Source organism: Psammomys obesus, unplaced genomic scaffold, assembly GCF_907164565.1.
Source record: "Psammomys obesus unplaced genomic scaffold, mPsaObe1.curated_primary_1811, whole genome shotgun sequence".
In the NCBI taxonomy this organism is placed as follows: domain Eukaryota; kingdom Metazoa; phylum Chordata; class Mammalia; order Rodentia; family Muridae; genus Psammomys; species Psammomys obesus.
Window position 1 is genome coordinate 5472122 of NW_026596134.1, and position 21609 is coordinate 5493730.

The following is a 21609-nucleotide window of genomic DNA, read 5'->3' on the forward strand; positions in this document are numbered from 1 at the left end:
ATCCGTCAGTCACAGGAGGGTCAGCTCTCATTTTCCTACCCATTTTCACCCACTCTCCTGACTGTTTCCTGTGACCCCATCACAGCAAGGGATCACCTTCCTTGGGATTTCTTGTTTGAAGTCGGAACACTACAAGCTAGGAGCTGCTTGCAGTCCATTGGAGAGGTCAGTGGGATGAGGGACGGCAGAGGGCCCGAGCTCTTTGAAAGAAGTCTCAGCTCCCACTTCCCTAGATGAGCGAGGAGCCTCCTTCCTGCTTCTTTCTCATGCTGACAATATGAAGAGGTCTCTAGGCTGAGCCCACCCACTCACCTGGCTGTCAAGACGCAATGTGAAGTTAGGGTGGCAGAATGATAGGCCTTGGGACTGGCAGAACTGTATGGCTTGGCAGAGTGGAAATAGTCATGACTCTTCACAGTTCACCAGCCACCAGTATTACTGTCTCTTGGGGCCCAAGCAGGTTGTAGAACCCTAAACCTCTTGAAGGGTGTCTGCATTTTCTTCATATCCCTAGAATGCCCATGCAATACCTTTAGAGAATCATTTCAAAAAACAACAACAAAATTCACCTCTGGATGGAGGGAAATGTATCAGTCCAACCAGCTGGCCAAGAGCAAATGTCCAGGTTGTTTTCTGTAGTGTGCAATAGAGAGAAACCAGCGTGGATACAGGCTACAAGGTTACTGAGCCTCCATCCTTCTCCCTTACAGTAGGATGCTGAGGCTAAGAATGAGACCCTGGATTCCCACCATGTCCTGAGTCTTCAGGAGCCAGCTTGAGTACTCCCTTCATCTTCCTCACTCACTGGTCCTCCTGCATCAGGTCTGTGTGCTAGGGACAAGACATTCTAGGATCATTTCTGAGCATCTTTTGGACCACAGAAAGATGACCTTGTTTGCAAAGTTGAAGTAGGGTTGCTATGTCATCTCCAGAAAGCCATTCTCCAACAAAATCTAGTAGCTTTCTAATCTGGAAAGATAAGATGTCGTCAGCTTTTCTTAAGCTTCAGTGAAGCTCAGACTCTGCCGTTCCACTCGGGTCCTGGCAACAGAGATCATTTCCATTGGGTCCACGCTTGTGTATGAGCATCTGTGAGCTCCTCAGGCTTTCTCCTGTCACTCCATCAGCACCTCTCCAAACCTGACTGATATTTATGGGGCAATTCTGTCTGCAAAGTCCTTTTACACATATGGCTTTATTTTGTCCAGTTAGGTAGTAAGTATGGGAAGCTTTTGCACAGAGGAGCAGATATAGCAAAGACGGCAGTCATAATACAAATAGAGACTCATTTGTCGAAAGTGACAAGCCTTATAGGGTGGGTTTGTTCAGTCAGTGAACACATGTTTCCGTTTTGATGGATGGGTCTAAAAGTTTAGATAGCAATCTAAATCTTGTTAAATATAATCCAAAGTTTAATTAAGAGACTCATCCCTAGCACAGCCATTACATAGTGGAAGGAAACCACTGTGGACTTTCTGTCCCATTCAGTGGAGCAACGGAAGGACATTTAGGGTGCAGTAAAGACGTTAGCTGCCATCCAAGAAGGAACCTTGAGAAAGCTCATCATTAAATGTGCTTCATGGACATGGAACCAAAAGGCCCAGACTCATGGAAGTGACTGTGTTTAAATTGTCTGTCAGTTGCCTTAAATTGTCTGTAAGTCTCTGTCCATATCTGTAAAACAGGCTCAGCCACCACATCTGCCAGAGTCACAGGTACAGGAGATGTGGCCACTGTGACCTTTCTGACCTACTGCCTGCACCTATGTTGCATCCTTGATTATGGGGGTTTGAGAATGAAGGACCAGATCATGGGTGTTTACGCTTCAGCTGTAGTTAATATGTCCATTGCTGAATTTTCAACTGAATGGAATGAACGATCCGAGTGGATCTCTGAAGGGAATTCCTCACCCCAGCTCTTCCCTGGCTGTTCACGGACGCATGGGGGCCAGCAGTTCTCCTCTGCCCTGTCCAGCTATCCTCATGCTTCGTTCTTATCCCAGGCTTGAGAACACCGGTCGGAGCCTGCACATTTCACTCAGGGGCAGAGGAGATAAAATCAGTCATTACTCCTTTGTGTTGTTCTGCTGGGCCATTTGCAAAGCACTCAGAACCTATAACAATACCACAACCAATCTGCCAAAATGGCTATATTTAATGCAAAACTAATGCTGACAAGATTGTGAAACAGCCAGACATCCCAAGTGCTTCGATGGCCATGAGGGAAAACAATGATACTGGAAACACTACAGAATGTTTATAGAGAATGGGTTCTTTACATATTAAATGTGGTCCATCTTTTGTTCTACAGAGTCCACTCTTACATGGTCATCCAGTTGGCTGACCATAACTGACACATGTCATGGTGATTTGAATGAGAGCTGTCTCCCATTGGCTCACATATTTAGGCCCCTGTTAACGGTTCTTCTCTGAGTGGTTGTGGAACCTTGGGAGGTAGAACCTTGCTGGAGAAAGCACATCATTCATGGTAAGCTCGGAGAGCTTACAGCCTGGCCCAGCTCCCAGTTTGCTCTCTCCTTCCACGTCTGGCTGAAATATGATCACTCAGCTCTCTGCCACAGTTGTCGGCTGCTATGCCTGTCATGCTCTGTGGACTTTCCATCTTATTTGCATTGTTGATAGCTGGTGGTGCCCGGGCATTTTCTTTCGTGTTCTTACTGCCCATTTGTCTCTATCCCTTTATGGAATATTGTTGTTTCTTTTATTCTCCTTGTTTTCTGGTGACCAGCCCCATACTATGTGGGACTGTGCACTGAGTTGGTGGTTTGTGTGCACGCTATGGCAAAATGCCTAACCGGAAACTTAAAAGGAAGAAGAATGCGCCATGGCTCTTGGATTCAGAGGGATCAGTCCCACGAGGTAGGGGCAGTGTGGTAGACCACACCCACTCACATTGTGGTGGGCACCCATTATATGCATATATAGTAAATATTTAATATATACGCATATATATTAAAATGCATATATATATATATATATATATATACACAAGTGTGTGTGTGTGTGTGTGTGTGTGTGTGTGTGTGTGTGTAAGAAAAGTTCTCACTATGCTGGCCTTGAACTCACAGAAACCTTCCTGCCTCTGCCTCTCCACTGCTGGGATTAAAAGTGTGCTACCATAAAAAAAAACTTTATCAAAAAATATATTCTATATCTCTGGCATATGTGAAATACATATGTAATGCTATATATAATTTATACAGTTAATTGGTAACATATTTAATAAAAATTTAATTATGGTAAAACATAACAAAATTTATTGTATTAACTATTTTAATAAGATAGTCCAGCCCTGTTAAGTGTTAACCTGTTTTTAATCCTCTGAAGAATTTTTTCCTCTGCTCCAAACATTTTCTTTTAACGTGTCTTGCTTGTTTTAGTAGAGGCAATGTCTTCTTTTATCCCTGCTTACATAACTGCCTTCTGTTCCCTGCATTGTCTCCTGGTCCAGTCCATGCCTTTCTCAGAAACCCATGATCCTTTGCCGACCTTCACAAGGCAGTGTGATACCAAGACCTGTGGAGGCTGTGTGGGACAGGCAGGTTTGTCAGATGGAGAGAGATGATTCTGCTTAGGGCCACATTTTGATACCAATGGGCCTTTGATCCCTCACTGGCACCTGACTTTCTGCCTAAGTTCCTGTGCCAATGCTAGGGAGTGAACTGTGGCTGTGTGGTGTAAAGACCTCACTCACCCTGTGGTCAGTAAACTGTTGCTGAGTCTTTCTGGGTTTGCTGGGGAGCGGTCCATGTGGACCGCTTTATTTCCTGCTCAAATTTGCCAGGAAATAAAGCCAAATTTTCATAAGGCTGGTAGATAAGGGGGGGGGGGGCGCACATTGGACCATGAGGGTAATGTGCCTTCCAACCTGTTTTCTTGACTCCATCGAAACTCGATGTCAACCTGCAGAGGTCCAAGGCAATGCCCTCTCAGCCCTGCCTCTCTAGGTCCAAAGTACACAGCTCAGAACTTGCAGCATGTGCTACATGCAGCTCCTTGGCTTGCTCCAGAGATCTGTGGCTCTTCCATCTATTTTGAAAGGACTGTGGCTGACACCCCTTGATTCCTGACACTGCACCTGTCCTCACCACTATGCTTGTTTTAATCGTTGATAGTAGAGGAAGCTCAGAAGACCGTTGCCCATTGGGCAGCCTGCATCATCGCACATGCGCAAGGCATGCTGAGCTCCTTCCGGATCACTGAGAGGGTGTTTTGCACTTCCTGGCACTGAGTGGGTGTCCTGCCAACATTTCCTGAGCTGAGTCCCTTCCATTCAGCCTGGAGGGACCAGGCCCATGCTGCACTGCCTTTGATAGAGGAATTTGTTTGTAGAAATGTTGAACCTCAGTCTACTGAAGTAAAGATGTTGCAAGACAGGGTCGCCAATGCCTCTGGGAATGCTCTCAGGCTGTGATGCTGTCCCGGTTCCGGTCCCTGGGTCTCCTCACCTGTAGTTTGTCATAGGTCATAGGCAGGCATCTTGGTCCACTCCGCTCAGCTTGTACACCCAGTGTTTCTGTTATTAATATCTGCACTGCATTCTCATAAGGCAAATTGTCCCCAACTCTCAAAAAAAAAGGAAAGAAAGAAAGAAAGAAAGAAAGAAAGAAAGAAAGAAAGGAAGGAAGGAAGGAAGGAAGGAAGGAAGAAAGAAAGGAAGAAAAGAAAAAAAAAGAAAAGGAAGAAAAGAAAAGAAAATTCTCCTCGTGCTTCAGGAGAATTGTCTCCTGAAGAGCAGGCTGAGCACTGACAGTTGTGGATGATAGTGTAGCCGGTATACAGACTGCAGAAAAATGAATAACATCTGCCTTTGAAATCATGGTTGGTTGCAGGCTTTGGAGCTCACATCAAACGCACAGGGTGTTCAGTGTGCGCACTGTGCCTGGCCAAGGCCATAGCTGAGAGCAGATGTTGAGATAACAGTGCTGGCTTCCATTTGCCATCGACCTGGCCTGAGATGGCATGGCAGAGACCCCTTCATGGGTCGTCATGCCCACTCACCAGAGTCTAGCTGTGAGATGTCATAGCTTAGGAACAGAGACTGAGAAGCCGAGCTAACCTCCGACACTGCTCAAGCGGCGAAGCTATGAATCAAACTCAAGTAGTCATGATTCCAAACAAGGCTCTTTCGACATTCCCAATGGGTTTCTAACTTGGACCTCCAGGTGTGCTCGGAAGAGAGAGGTTGGGGTCCCTGGTTTCAGAACCATCTTCCTCTACTTGGTAAAGATTGGTCCTGTGGAGGGAGCCCATGTGTAGCCATGCTTTCATCTTTGTGGCTGGACCCAGGCTGGCTACTTGATGACTTCCACAGATCCGGAGGGAGTGCTTGAGTGTTTGCAGCCCTGGCTCCTCATCTGCTCTCTGTGATGCTCAGAGATAGGAGTCGGGGAGTGAGCAGCTGCCTGCATTTTAACCATGCCTGCCTGCCTGACTTTGTGTGTGTGTGTGTGTGTGTGTGTGTGTGTGTGTGTGTGTGTTTCTTTCTGTCTTTCTTTTTTCAGGGTTAGAGAAATTGGCAGCTCGCCCTCAGTTTGTTTCTAGCAGGCTTCCTTTGAGTGCTAAAAGGGAAAGAACTGAGAACAAAGAACACACGAACACAGTGCTGAACATTTCTAAGACAATACAAAAAGTTGTTTAGACAATTCACAAGGAGACTAATAAGAAGACAGGAGTGATATTTTCCCCCACTGCTGCCCCAGCGAGAAGAGCTTACAGGCTCCAGTGGGGTCATGGAGCCTCTTCATAGGTCCCCAGTAAAGGGTTCTGACAAGTTCACCTGGGTCTTAAGGAGAATCTTCTCTTGTTAGAGTGCCAATCTTACATCTGGGACCATCTCTTGGAGCTCTTTAAAGACGTGAAGGAGGAAGGTGGAGGGGTGCTTTTCCAACTATTTTTACCCAATGTACCCAACTATTAGTACCTCATGAGACATGTCTTGTGCCATGTAAGATGCACCCCAGCTTTCAGGGAAACATTGAGAGGCTCAGAGGTATTTTGAGCACTTCACCATGGAATGTGGGACAAAGGACTCAGAACAGAGGAGAAGAGGCCATGTATCATCGTCATTCATCTTACAAACTCTCAGGAACCCTTTCTGTCAGGCACAGAGGAAGATGCAGGGAGGAAGGTCCCTACCTAGGGAAGAGAATGTAGTCAAGCCAGGCAGGCAGAGAGAGGCTCAGGAAACTGGAGCATTCATCACTCATTTATCTGAACCCTACTTTCTCCTCAAGGCCCAGAGAACATCACAGAAGGGAAGGGAGGAAGAATTTAAGAGCAGGAGGAAGGGTAAGAGAGCCGTTGTTGTTTGCATATTGTGTATTCTTTGCAACCATGAGTGCACAGCCCCTACGGACACCTGACCAAGTTGGGTCCTCCCAAGTTTGCACTGTGTAGAAGCACCATCCCTTTCTGAGAAGATGGGAGCTGTTGATTGGTGCTGGAAGAGAGGTTGTCATTTCTCTAATGGTGCATCCACCCCAGAAGTAGATGAGAAGAAAGGGTTGAGGAAAGGAAGCACTGAGGGCTGTGAGAGGGTGACAGGGGTGGATGCAACCACAGTGTATTGTCTGTGTATATAAAACTGTCAAAAATAAAGTAAAAAGCAGGAGTGACAAGCAGGTAGCCTCTTGTCACTGGGAGGTTGCCTGAGTCCAGGGAAAGAGAGTTATGGGTTTAACTGCAAATGCTTAGGGCAAGTGAAAGCTGCAGGTCATGGTCCGCTAAACCCACGTCTCCATGAGCTTTTGGAAATAAAGCTTTACCGATTCAGAGCCAGACACACACATGTCCACCTGTTGTCTCACAAGGAATGTCAAGCTGGTGAGCTCTGTGCCTGTGACAGACGTGTGTGGCCCCAAAGACAGACATTTCCTCCTCCCTGGGGCCCGGCATGGGATCTCAGCCTTTCGCTGCATCTGTTCTCTTCCCTAAAGCCTGAAGGGAGCACACTGGCGATGAAGACTCTCAGGACCTGGGAAAGATCTCAGTAGAGCCTTTGGAAAATTAAAGGTAGCAAACTGAGCCTTTAGGTACCCAGCTCGACCATGGCCCACGTGGCTAGAAGGCTAAAATAGGAGGATTGCAAATTTAATGCAAATCGAAGAAACCTAGAGAGAGCCTGTCACCAAAACTAAAAAGAGGAAAAATGAAAGAAGGAAAAAAAAAGACAGATGTTTCAATGCTAGTATTGTATAAAGTGTTAAAATTAACCCTGAAAAAAGTTACAGGAAAGTGGGGATACATAGCAGGCACAGCCATTATTTCACATGCTGACATTCTGATCAGCAGCCTCATCAAGTCTTCATTTCTTTTAATTAAGCTAATGCTGTGGCTCAGGGAAATTAAAGCACCAGCCCAAAGATGCGACGCAGTAAAGGATGGGTCTAGAATTCTAGCCAGGTGTCTAGGAACCTAATGCTGCATTCCGTGACCCATCCAGCCTTGCAGGTCACTTTTAGAGCCAACGGGAGCTGGAGGGTGGCAGTGGATGGCACACAAAGCAAGCAGGGTGGGGGAGCTGAAGGGCATACACTCGGCGTCTTTGTTTCCCCATTTAGTTTCAGGCTGTGTGAATCTCTCTGCCTGCTGTTTCACTTTGAGCTGGGTGTTCACGCACTTCTCATGAAATCCAGCCTGTGCTTCGTTGGTTCAGACGTGTGCTGTCAGGAACTGCTGAGCCAGGCCTGTGGCTGGCCCCATCAAAGGCCCTGGCCAGGCTTCTAGCCCTAGGTCTCAAGCCAGCTGCCCACGGCTTCCTCCAGGCCAGGACGCGGCAGTCAGCTCACCTTGTTTCGAGTTTCTGTTCAGTCTCCTTTCAAGTTTCGCTCTGGAGCCCTTCACACAGTCTGCCCGCCCCCCTCCTTCTACTGTTGGGCAGGTATGAGACATCCTGAGCCCAGTGGGGAACCGCAGTCTGAAAGGCCTAAGGTGTGCAAAGCCAGGTCTGGGCTGCTGCAACTCCGGCCCCAATGGATGATGTGCTCTGGCCCTGTGGGCTTCACCAAAGGCAAGCCTCAGTTTATCTATTGTAAATGGAGAAATGGGATGAATTAATCTAGTCCAAGGCCATATTCAGAATAGGTAAAATATAGCATCTGGGCATCTGGGACTGATTCCCTTTCTCTCCTGTTTTTAAAAGCGTGGACAGGCTTGATAGAGTGGGTTTCTTTGTGAAACAAGAGACAGACCAGAACTCAGGGAGGCTGAAGAATTAGTCCAGGTCCAGTAAAGGTCAGCAGTCAGTGGAGTGCTGGTATCTCCAGGGTGGACACATCACAGGCCACTTCCCTCCTGAGATCCAAGACGTTTTTGTAAACTAAACAAAACGCTGAGAATGGAGCTTCATTAATGCTTATTACACCTTAGTTAAATGAATGGCAGTTTTCCGCACGCATCCTGGCAACCTGCCCAAACATCTGGACAGGGATGGGCGGGCCTGGCCCTCCAGCCTCACAAGGAGCAGTTGCGACAGCTAATGTTCGGTGCTTTGGGGTCCCTGGAGATGGACGCTGCCAAACCGGCTGTCTTCCAGGCTCGATTTACTTCCAAAACACCTGCTTCTCAGAAGCAAGCTGCTCACCAGCCCAGGCCAGTGGAGCGTGGGAAATCACAACATGGAAGATGCCACGGTCACTGAGAGGAGATGACAAACATGGCAGGGAGCCCCGCGAGCCCCTGTGAGATTGCCACTTGAGGACAGCAACTTCCAGGCTTGAGTGGTGGTAGTAAACATTCAGTTTATTCAGGTCATCATGAGGAATGGTTAAAGCAAGCTAGAGTGTCCCCAAGGCACTCCATCCCTGTGTGGACCAACCTGGCTTAGGTGTAGATACCTGGGTTGGCTTTGAATTTCCATGATCTCTTCTGTCCTGAACACATTAGTATTGATAAAAGCCACATTTCGTAGCAGAGAGAACATTCTAGCATGTGGACTTTAACACAGATCTCTTATAGGGAAAGCCACTTAAAGTGACACAAGGGACATGAGCCAAGTTGTGGGTGCATTGCTGAGGTGACTTCTGGGAGATCCAAAGAAGATGAGGTCCTTTCTTGTACCCAGTCACTCTCTTAGTCGCCAAGCAAAGAGAGAATGCAGAGAGAAAAGACATTTTGATATGCATATTTTTTTAAAGATTGGGGGGTGCGAAAGAGAGATGACCAGAGAAGAGGAAAGTAAGAGGAGAGGAGGGAAGCCGGACAAGTGGGACAAAAGAAGAAACATTTAATGCAGCTTGCAAGAGATATGCTGTGAAGGACAGTTCAGTGGGAACATAGTTGTCTGAGCTGAGTCTCTGAGGGTGAAGCCAGACAGTAAAAAGAGTCCAGATCACACCATGTGAGACGGTTTGGGGATGAATAAGAGTTGTCCAGATTAGTTCGGAAGATGCCTGGCCTGAGGTTCAGCAAGTTATCAAGCTCTTGTACAGGACGGCCCCCCATTTCATTTCTCCCACCTTGTAAGTTGTTGCTCTCACACAGTGTGAGTCTACCTCCTGCCAAGTTCTGTGCCCAGAGCTGGGAATGAAAAGACCATGGCAGAGGCCAGCAGTGGAAATCTCTGAATCTCTAATTAACCCAGGAAACACCAGTTCACTTCTTGTTGCTAACTGCCCGATTCTTTTTTTTTTTTTGTAGGTCCTTTTTTTTTCTTTTTCTTTTTTTTTTATTAATTACACTTTATTCATTTTGTATCCCCCCATAAGCCCCTCCCTCCTCCCCTGCCGATCCCACCCTCCCTCCCCTTTCTGCATGCATGCCACTCCCCAAGTCCACTGATAGGGGAGGTTCTCCTCTTCTTTCTGATCTTAGTCTATCAGTTCTCATCAAAAGTGGCTACATTGTCCTCTACTGTGGCCTGGTAAGGCTGCTCCCCCCTCAGGGGGAAGTGATCAAGGAGCAGGCCAATCAGACTATGTCAGAGGCAGTCCCTCTTCCCAGAACAAGATAATTTGAACACAGGGAACTTCCCAGAAAATCATACTCCAACCAAGGACTATTCGTGGAGATGACCTGGAACCCCTGCACAGGTGTAGCCCATGGCAGTTCAGTGTCCAAGTGGTTTACATAGTAATGCCCCTGATTCTTAAATAGCCAGTTCCTTCATTTTGGAGACATGCCTTAGTTGACAGTTGGCCAAATAGATCCTTCCATTTCCCTTCCCTCACCACAGGCATGCTTTGTGTCTGGGGCTTCTTCTGTGGCCCTGTGACATGATCTGGTTTGTGAGATTCTGAGGAGAATGCTTCCTGACCTTGGAGCAGTGGCAATTTTAGACTTCCCAAAAGCCCAGAGTCATCTCTGGTCCTCAGTGGAGTTGTGACAACTTAATACACACCAGCAGTGATACCCTCTGGACTCCAGTCCCTCCACCAGGTGACATATGTCAGGGCTGTGGTGCTGTCAGTGGAGCTCCAGGTCTCCTTGGCAGGAGTCTGGACTTCACTGAGGCTGCACGTCAGGTCTGGAAGACATGTCCATACACATTCCAGCACACTGGTTGGTCCAGAAGTTTCTGGGACATTTCACGTGGAAGTACTAATGTAAACGCTGCACCTCTTTCCCGAAACTGCCATTCTTTCTGATATTGTGGTACAATTCACTCATCTGTTCATGCTAATTATTATAATTACCATTTTTTAATTTTCCTTCATTAATTGTATTTCTCTTACATCGATGACTAGCAAGCCAGGATGGGATGTTATCAAATGCCAGAGTTGTCTAATAACTTCAAAATTATCTCAAGTCTTTTTCATAATATTTGTGAAAAAAGATGTGACTGTGGTTGGCAACACCTTTTTCATTGATTTTTTTTTTTTTTTTTTTACCAATTGTGTTAATTTTTGTTATATGCTGTCTCATGTGATATTGCAATTGATTTGTATTGTGGTGTCTTTGGTAGAGATAATATAAATGAATGTAACTCAATATTTAAGAAATACATACAAATTTACCAAAGGTTTTTAAACATAGACATGCCTCAGATCCTATCACATTGTCTTTTAATAACTCCTACTAGATTTTACTAATTTATTTTTATCTGTGTCAGTGGATCTCAATCTTCCTAATGCTGTCATCCTGTAATACGGTTCCTCATGTTGTGCCGACCCTGAACCATAAAGTTATTTTCGCTGCTACTTTGTAACCGTAATTTTGCTACTGTTATGAATCATAAAGCAAATAGTTTTGGAGACGTGTTTTTCCAAGGAGGTCACGACTTTCAGGTTGAGAACCACTGATCTCTATGTGTGTGTGGTCACGTATGAGTTTATGATAGTGGAGGCTAGAAGAACTAGAGGTCCAGGCCATTGGGAGCAGCCACGTAGGTGCTAAAAACTGAATTCAGATCCTCTCCAAAAGCATCAATTCCTCTTAATGGCTGAGCCATCTCTCCAGCCCTGAATATCAGACATCAGGAAGAGATTGAGCTAAGGTGCTGCCACAGATCTGTGATCTTTCTCTGTGAAAGGGTTCAGTGGGAAACGGTGAAGTTTCTCTTCCATTTATCTAAAGATTATGTTTCACTGGAGCTGAGGAGCGGAGAGCATGTACTCTACCACGTGAGAGATCAGATCCATGGAGTATAAGCTAGCCCCCCCCCCCCCCGCTGAGTTAGAACATTTGCCATTCCTTAGGTGATAAATATTCCCAAGTCACTAACCTCAAGGGCACACAGTGAACACAAACAATAAGACATCTGATGGAACCTTGAGTGAGATCTGCAAGGACCTTAAAGTCCTTGTAGCTCTTCATGCTTATGGGAGCAGGTACGGTGATACCATGCCTAGGACTTGCCCTGAGGGCGCGTGCACACACATACACATACACACACACACACACACACACACACACACACACACACACACACACACTTTCTCTGTCACATATGGCTATCATCATAAACTTTCCTGTCACAGAAAACAGAACCTCAAATATAGCAGAAGTCGAAGGAAATCACTGCAGGTTTCTTTGGAGTCCTGCCGTCACCCCCTCTCTTCCCAGAAATGAGAATTTCCTTCCTTTTCTTTTGATTATCATCTGCATCTTTTTCACCATTTTTTTTTTACTCTTTAAGAATTTCCTACATGTACAGTGTAATATGATCCTATCCATTCTCCGTTTCCTCTCTACATCCTCCAATTTCATGCTCCTCTTTCTTCAGATACCATTGTGTTTGACAAGTACCTGTCATTTATCCATGGGTGTGGGCCCACCCTGTGGAGCCAGGACAACATTCCTGTGTGCATAACTCCAAAGAAAACAGACTATTCTTCCTGCCCCACATCAACTACCAACAAGCTCCACGGCTTGAGACGGAACCTCAAGAAGACTTCCTTTATCCATGACAGAAACTTGACTGGCTTGTGCAGGTACCCTCAGAGGCTGTGAGCTTGTGTGTGCAAGAGCCATATCATGACTGGGAGTCACCATTTTGCAGCGTACCTCCCCCTTCATTGATGTTCTCTCGGACCTCCTTTCCTTTATTTCCCTGTTTTCATCTGTCCTTTAGAGGCTTTCTTCAGCTGGGGAGACAACTCTCTCTCCTATCTGCTACCATACGTGCAGAGTTGAAAGGGACAGGATGAGCTTCCTGGCTGGTAGATGCCTCCTTTCTGAGCCTGGGAGCCTCTCCTCACCCACATTTCTTGATCATTCTTACCGTCCCTTAGCTACCCAGTGCTCCTCCATGGCAGGTTACAGCCAACATGTTGCCTGACTGAGTTGCAGCCTCCCCACCAGATAGAGTAACAGTAGCATTTTGCTGTGAGGAGCTTCCCAGGCCCTTTACAAACACATCCATACGAAAGAAAGTTGGAGTCCTAACTAGATTGAGATGTCACACCTCAGTTACACAGATCATAGCAGGGGCTGAGCTCAAAGTTTTCTAAGTTCTTGGTGAATTGTGGTGGCATTTATTTTCCTTTTTATATATTTTTATATGTCATTATTTTATTTTTTAGAACTGACACATATGCTTTTAAAAGGTATGTATACGTTTTTGATAGCCAAAGCAATATGATGAACGTATTGATCATGTCCAATAGTGACCATTCCTATTCTTCCACAAACACTTATCAAGTGCTAATATCTAATATGGGTGCATAACAGGGTCAGTGAAATTACTAATTGGATGTTTTAAGAGGTGAGTACGGGAGAGCTGGTGTTGTCCCTTGCCATTTATGGCAGGTAGGGGAGCTGGCCCCAGGGCCATGAGGTTGGCTATCACCAGCTGGGGCACGAAGAAGAGCGGCCCCCGCATCTCACCTGGGCAGTAGAGTAGAGCTGGCTCTGGATGCAGAGGTTGCTGGTGAGCTGACCTGGAGGGCACCAGAGCCGGGAAGCTGAGCAGTTCAGACACCTCTCTGGCTCAAATCCAGGGCTTCGAATTGGCCCACCCGACATCTATTGATGAACTGCTGGAGTGCATGAAGAGGCCATCCTACAGATCCAAACTACAGGATCTCCATGACACAGGGCAACGACATACCCACACAGTGTCCCAGCAAGACTCCAGCCATTGAGAGAATAGTAGAAGCCAGAGGCCTCGTGGCAGACCAGCAAGTCATTGCCACGAGCATTTGTAAGCAAAAAAGTGTAGGCAAAGGGTGCATTGCAGGACACCCTGTGACATGCTACAGCTTCCACAATGAGAGTTTTATTTTTCCTTTGTTGAGGGGTGGTTGCAACTGTGGAGGGCAGGTGTTGGGGGAGGGGGAGATGAGTGGAATTGGGGGGGCAAGATGTAAAATTCACAAAGAGCCAATGAAAAGTGAGCCACTTTCCTACTGCTACAACTTTAGACTCCACAGAAACTACCTGGGAAATCATATACAGGGCTGGGCAGATGGCGTAGTTGGATAAGAGCGTTTGCTCTGTAAAGGTGAGAAGGAACAGAGTTCAAATCCCTAGCACCCACATAAAAGCTGGCAAGGCTGCATGTGCCTTTAACTGCAACGTTAGGGGGTACGGACAGATGGGTCCCGAGAACTCGCTGCCCAGCCAGCCAAAGCAATGAGCTCCCAGTAGAGCAATAGAGACCTTGTCTCAAGCAAAAAGGCGAGGCCCAATAAGTGAAGACATGCGTGTGACTTTGCTGTGGCTTCCACATGTGTGTGCATAGGTGTGTGCGCCCACTTGCTCATGAGTGTGTAACACACACACACACACACACACACACACACGCAATAACACATATAACTTATAACACACAACAAACACAAGGAGAGAAGAAAAAAGAGCCACACATGTAAACTTCCTGATTCTAAAAATGTGGTCTGTGTCAGCCCTCTAAACTTGTTTAGCTGGAAAGGCTTACGTATAACCAACAACATTTCAATATTAAAGATTTCTTCCCTTTAGATCAAGTTCAATGTTAAAACAGAAGTAAGATGCAGTACCGCAAAAGTTTGTTACCAAAGCTGACTCAAGTGCCAGTCAGCCTACCGTACCACCAACGGAGACCCCCATCACCCTGCAGGTCTGCGCTGTCATCCCTAACAGGGAAAAAGAATGATTGTTAATAATAATATTATTATCAATGATAATAACAACTGTTAATAATTAGTAACCACACATCACTTTGAGGATGAAGATCCCGGTATCAGAATGCTTAACGGTTGCTGGGCCCTCTATGAATTAGGCAAAGGCAGATTTCAGCTTTGTCACATTGATTAAATCAACTTACTAATATAAAGCAAAACCAGACCCACAATACTGGCTGGAAATTGCTGGGTATATTTACTTTGCATCGCAGTCATTTCCATCTGCCGAGTAGGAAGCCAGTTATCTATCGCTCATCTCATCGAGAAATAATTTAATGTGGTCTATTTAATATTAGTATCTTGTTTTATGATTCATTTTCTAGTCAACTCTTTTCAGACACATTATTTTCTAGAAGTAATAATTACAATGATTTGAATATAAAATATAGTATACATGTATTGTGGGTTTCCTTCTAAGAGGCTGTCTTCCACTCGCGGGTTTAATTGCTGTCACTGAATTGAATTTATAAGGCTACAATACTGGAGGTTGAAATCTCTGCACATCCGCTGCCTCGTACTTCAAAGGATTTAGAGTCTCAAGAAAGTCTACCTCTAAAAACAAATCATCAGGAGTTAATACACTGCCTTCCCATCCGAACTTCCATCATGTCCCCAGATACAAAGGCCCCATGTTCAAGGTAGATGCTTCATATTAGATTCTGCTCCGAGGGAATCAACAGAGCAGGGATTACACTGCCAAAAGCTATGGGGTTTCCACAGTGCTGAAGGGGATTGTCTGTGTAATCCGGCTGCCTTCCCTCATCAAAGCAAGGCTGCCTTTCAGAGAGTTCTTCCAGGGAAATCTCCGGAATCTGCTTGACTGCTCAAAGGACCCGGGACCTCATTACTCAGTGTGGAAAATGAGTCCATGACTGTACAACACTCTGAGCTGGAGGGAGTGTCCCTCGGACACCACAGGGTCTGAGTGGGACCTGCCCTTGGACACCTCCCTGCTGTGGCATCTGAGGCAATCCATCTCATTTTTCCAAATTGTGTCAAAGCTTCCTTAATGATAACATTAAGGGGAGTATATCCCTTGAAGAGGGCTGCGAAAGTGAGGGGGAGAAGGCGAACCTGAAGCTGTAGGATGGTCTCACATATACCAACCAAGTGTTACCTCTCTGAACTGGCCCTTCAGCTCTTCAGGCATGCACACAGCGTTCTTGATTGACGGAGCAACATCCCCCGGCCCTGTGACCTCCATTTTCATTTAGGAAGTGGGTCACCCATATGTCTGGCTAACTTCTCCATGGGCCTTCAGACCACAGCTAGTACTGTAGGACACAACCTTTTCAGCAGTGTCGGTGGGCACCATACATCTCCTGGGGTGGTCGGAGCCACGGTGTAGCACACCCCTCGTAGGCTGCTTCCGATGTCACACCCCTGAAGAAAACTCACTCTTTCCCTGCTAGCAACTACCAACAGCCAACAGCTCCTCAGCTAGGGGTGGGGTTTCATCAGACCCTCTCCTGTCCATGTTGCAATGGCGGCTGACTTGAACTTCTCTAAGTCCTGTGCACACAATCTGTTATTGTGAGTCCATGAATGCAACAGCTCTATCGTGCCCAGAAGACACTATTTTGTATCTGCCCTGCTCGGCTGTTCAAAGAGCTCATGACTTAAGGAAGACAATCAGTCCATGACTGCACACGTTCTGTTGTTCAGAAACAGCCACTGTGAGCCAGATGAATGTAACTTGGATATAAAAGGGTATGGCTAAGGAGTTCATCTCCATCGATTCCCTGGACATGTCATTTTTTTAGGATTCTTTGTGATATTGAAATTCTTACATTCTTTGTTTTGTTTGATCATAACACTTTCTGGTCTGGTGACCACGGACATATGACCTAGTGCCATTCAGTGTCCTCAGCTGTACAATAGAGAGTACTGTGTCACCTTCCTCACACAGCGTGCACCAATGTTCAATAGCTTCTAACTCATTCTCTTAACATCCCTATTTCGTTCACTTTTCACTGGGGAGGCAAAACACGAAAGATGAACCACGTCAGGGAGGAAAGATGTGTTTTGTTGGAGCTTTCGGAGTTTTTAGCCCTAGGTCAGCTGGTTCCCTTGCTGTGGACCTGAAATTGCGGCTTCTGCACTCTAGGTTTGCATTAGATGCTGAGGAGACAAAGTGAGAGAACATGACAGGATAGAAGCAAGCACGCGAAGAAGCAATACACCTTGACAGTAAAGGATGGAGAAGGGCACAGAGGCAGGTGCAGCGTGAGCTGATATCACACAGGCAGCTCACATCGCCCAGCAGAGAGCATGCAGAGGAGAGGTGGAACCTCATGTGCAGAGCTTCACTGATGGGAAACTGAGGCACACAGGTGACATCGTAGGCAGGACCTGTGAGGGGAGATCAGATAGAGACAGCATATGGATTGGAGGAAGAGGAAGAAGCAGTTTGGCTTCCATCATGAAGCCAACAGAGGGAAAGAGAAAAGAGAGGTGGGGGTTGGATTTTGTGGCAACTTCTCTGGTCACACTGTGGATAATGGAACATGAGGGAGTGCAAATCCTACAGACCACTTTTATAAACCTGAAGGAAAAGAGTACCAACATAAAAGCAGCATCAGTCTGGATGGGAAAAGAAGGCATGATGGGAAAATGGGCATGGTAGACTGTAGAACTGACTCGGCACTAGTCCATTGAAACTACGCTGGAGTTAACAACCATTCCCACGTCACAGCAGCAAAGCTTTGCTGGAGCTTGTTTTAGCATCATCTCAGGATCTGAAGGCAGTCAGTGGTTCTGCAGTGCTGCCTTCTCATCAGGTGCTGTGGAAGAGGAATTGGAAATGGCAGAGCCACGTTGGGATGCTAGAGTTTTCAGTCAGTACACAGCACTGCTGCTGACATGTAACTAGCCAAAGCAAATCACATGATAACATCACTGTGGCAGTAAATGTTGGAGACAGAACATTCCCACAATGATCCTGAGGTCACCAGCCTACTTGGGTCCAAGTGACCTTTTCATTCACGCAGGCACACTCACCCCATTCACTAGAGAAGAATGTCCCAAAGCTCTATCCAATCTCAAGATTTAATACCCCATAATAGTCACTGGACCCAACCATAGCTTGCCCTGAGTCATACGCAGTGAGGTATGTTGTAATCTCAATATTCCTATTCAAAAGTGTCCCGGGGAGGACAGAGAGAAATCAATGAGATCCCTATTGAGGACAGAGAGCCAGTGACCCAGACACTCAGTGGCCATGTGGATTTAGAACACTCCTGAACAGAAGTGAGGAACTTCCACACTGGGCTTGGGGTGTGGCTTTGCCTCCAGGTTCTCCTCTGTGGGAAGAGCTCAGCCCATCATTGCTTACAGCTCCCAAGAGGATGAAGTAGGGTTCAAAGTGTGAAATGAGGTGTTCAGTGGCTATAGAAAATTGGTTCAGGGTGTACTTCAATAGGAAAGGTCATTCATGTCTGAGGGGTGAGGAGATGTCCTTCTCTCTGACAACACTTTGAACTCTATTTGTGACTCTGACCTTTCATTTGAGTGTGGAGGTGGTCCAAGAACCACCTCTAACATCACAGTGGGTGTTGAGGGGATTATGGGTGACTGGAATGGGATGACAGTTTGGGAAACATAAATCCAAGAGCCGTTCTTGGGAGATTTTCTTGCTTCCCCATTTCCTTCCAGGCAGGAAAGCCAACAGCTGCATCTTACCTCTCTCCCCTTATACTTCTCAGATTACAGCAGGAGTCCAGACAGCTTATGTCTAAACATAGATTTCGAGACCAAATTACGATGATGCAACAGCCATATCTATCATCCACTCTGTACCTGTGCCAATGGCAGCCATGCCACAGTGATTCCACAATCCTCTGCGAGGCTGCAGGGGAGGTGAGGCTGTAGCTTTAGATAAAAAGGAGCCCAGATCCCTGTGGGAGAGATAGCTCAGTTACAAAGCCCTTGATGGGCACACATGAGGTGAAGACTCAAGGTCAAAAGTCCAGAGCCCACAGCAAAAGCCATGCCTGGTGGTGCCTGCTTACAATCCCAGCACTGGGGAGGCAGAGACAGGCAGATCCTTGAAGCTCACTGGTGAAACGGATTAGACTTGCTGATGATTCCCAGGGCCCAGTGGGAGACCTTATCTCAAAATAGAATTAAATGGATTGTGATAATAGGCGAAACTCCACAGAGGTTATCCTTTGTTCTGCCCCCCCCCCACTTATATATATCTATACATGTATCTATCCCTAAACACTCATGTCTCCTTATACACATATGAACCCATGAATACTTCTATTTTTAAATTTAAATGTGAGTATTTCATAGTATTTGTGTGTATTTCAGACCCATGTCCTCATTTACTTTTTATCAAAAAGGTACATTTTATGTCATGAGGGCAGATGTGGGGTCAATCAAGAAGCTTCACAGAGCCCTGAATTTTTTTTTCTTTTCCAGACAGAACAGAAAGACATTTATTCAATACATTACGACTACATAGTACAGCCCTGAGACTCCAGATCTGCAGAGGTTTAAGTACATGTATTTCAGTTCTTACCAGTTTTCTAGTTTTCCATTTTCTTAGCAAAAAGACCTATGAAAAACACTTCCCCCAAAGGAGACTAAATGTGGGAAATAGTCCAGTCATTTTTCTAAGCACATGGAGGAGGCACCCAAAGCAAAGCCTGTGTTGAAGGTCCTACTCTTTCCTACTCAGGAAACCAGCACCAAAGTGTAATTCTGATTTTTATTTTAGAGAAAATAATGCAGAGGATTGCCGCTGCCTTCAAATGGTCTGTGTGTGCCTGAACATATGTGTGCACTTGTAAGGGTACAGGAAACACTATCCAAATGAGGAATTAGAGGGCCAAATCCTGCCAGTCTCGCCCTCGAGGGCCTTGCTGGTTGGCCTTCTCTCTCAGCCTTGGTCACCCTGACCGTCCGGCACCCGCCACATAGCCTGCACCGCTGGAACATGAGCTCCACCTTGCATAATACAAATTCCTGCATTGTTTCTGTCTCTCAAAGGCATATGCCTTTTTTTTTTTTTTTCAAATAGGTAGCTACAGTTTATTCTTACTACCAAGAAAAGGGGACAATTTCAGTGTCAACTTCCCAGTGAACAGTTGGAGGAGGGACACAGCAGTGGTAAAGAGGACACCTTCCCCCAGAGGCTTTTCCTTCTGCCATTGGTCTGCTGATTCAAAGGGGACAACGCTGGTTGGGTGCAAATACAAATAAGACCAGTATGTTTAAATGCAAGACATAAAGTCTTTTAAGATGTTTTTTATTGCATCTGAGGACATTTCCAGTAAATGTTTGTGTTTGAAGTCTTGGCTTAGTGAGCCGCCTGCACCTGTCGTCAGGTTTCCCTGGCACAATCCCATTGCCTGCAATAGGACTTAGCAAAGCTAAAAATCCTAGCACATTAAATATGCCAATACTGCACCCAGATGTCCGTATCAGCTAGGAAAAAACCAACGGCAAATGCTGAATATATATAGTACAAATCGACATTCTTCACAGAAGAAACACCATAAGACTAACTTCCTATAATATGTCACCTGCTCATCAGTCCTTCACTATCAGTGCGGTTATTTCAAGGATAATAAAATTCAGCTCCACTGCCCATGGTTTCTCGACTTGTAAAAAAACCTAAGTTCTAAAAGGTGTAAACAAGTATACACATAGGGTTATTGAAAAACGTTTGCCATTTCTTGTCTGTGCATCTTACAGTAATGGCTACATGAGAAAGGACAAATGTACACTGACGTCATTAGTGGTTATTTCACTTTTGCACACATGGCTAACTGCCCTCTACAGGTGTGGTAAGTCACAGGAGAGAACAACAAAAGCCTGGAAGCTGTGCCTGTCAGAGCCCTGAATTTAAGGAGACCAGAGTGACTGCTTCTGGGGTCATCTGCTTCTCCATGCAAGCCCCAGGCTGACCCTTGCTTTCTCCCTGTGCCAATGATTAGGTCTTATGAATGAAGTGTCTTCAGGAAGGCGGAGGCTCTCCCAGCCAAGGTCTCTAAGCAAAGGTCCTTGTTCCATGGGTTGTACGGACTGACTAAGACACCAAGTGCTATTCCATTAAGCCACAGAGTCCTGGACTTGTTTGTTACTGAATCCCAGCAGGGAATTCCCCAATGGATACACTGAAGGGCAACCATTTTTCTTCCTGCCTGTGGAGGAGGCTGGGATTGTCCTAAAGAGCTCTTTAAAGATGACTTTGGTCTAAAATCCTCCAGGAACATTAGGGGAGAATGACACCCCAGCATGAGAACCTCTGTACAGAAGTTCAAGAAGCTAGGAGAGACACTCATGTGTGGTGAGGACTCAGATTCCTGCCCTCAACTCCAAAGGAATGGTTTGCTCTGGGATCCATAGACCCACTCAAATGCACATGACATCATACTGAACATTCAAAATTACACAAATGGTTTCGGCTTCTGCTCCTCTGTCACAGTTAAAATGAAGGGATCTGTACATATGTGTGTGGCCTCTGAGTGGATGCAGACATGAGCATAGACACAGACTCTGAATCATGGACTGGCTGAACTAAATACGTGTCAGGAAAGGATGGGGCTGGTGCTGAGAGCTGGGTGGATCATGTCCATTAGCAGCCAGTTAACATGAAGCTTCAAAACTGGGTGTTCAGTAGCTGGTAGGTGCCAGCTTTAATTCTCTGACTCCCCTCCCCGCCAACCCCCCTATATTCCTCCCTCGTCCTCCCAACTTTGACTGGACCTGTTGTAGAGTGATATGATTACCACGGTGTGTACCCTCTGGCATTATTTTAAAAAGCGAATCCCTAATCCCTGCTTACTTTTATGAACTGTCAAAACGATTCTAAATATCTGCTCTGTTTGCATTTTCACCTCGGGACAGGAGTCCAGAGGTACAGATTGGGTGTACAAGAGTGGACTGCAGGCAATTTTCATCTCTTAATGCCTGTAGCAGAGGAGGCTGGCTTGTCATAATCACCAGATTATCTCTAAAGATCACCAGGTTGTACCTGCAAATGGTTCTGCGGGAAAATGCAAAAGATACAGGAATGGAATTGATGAGAGGTGGGG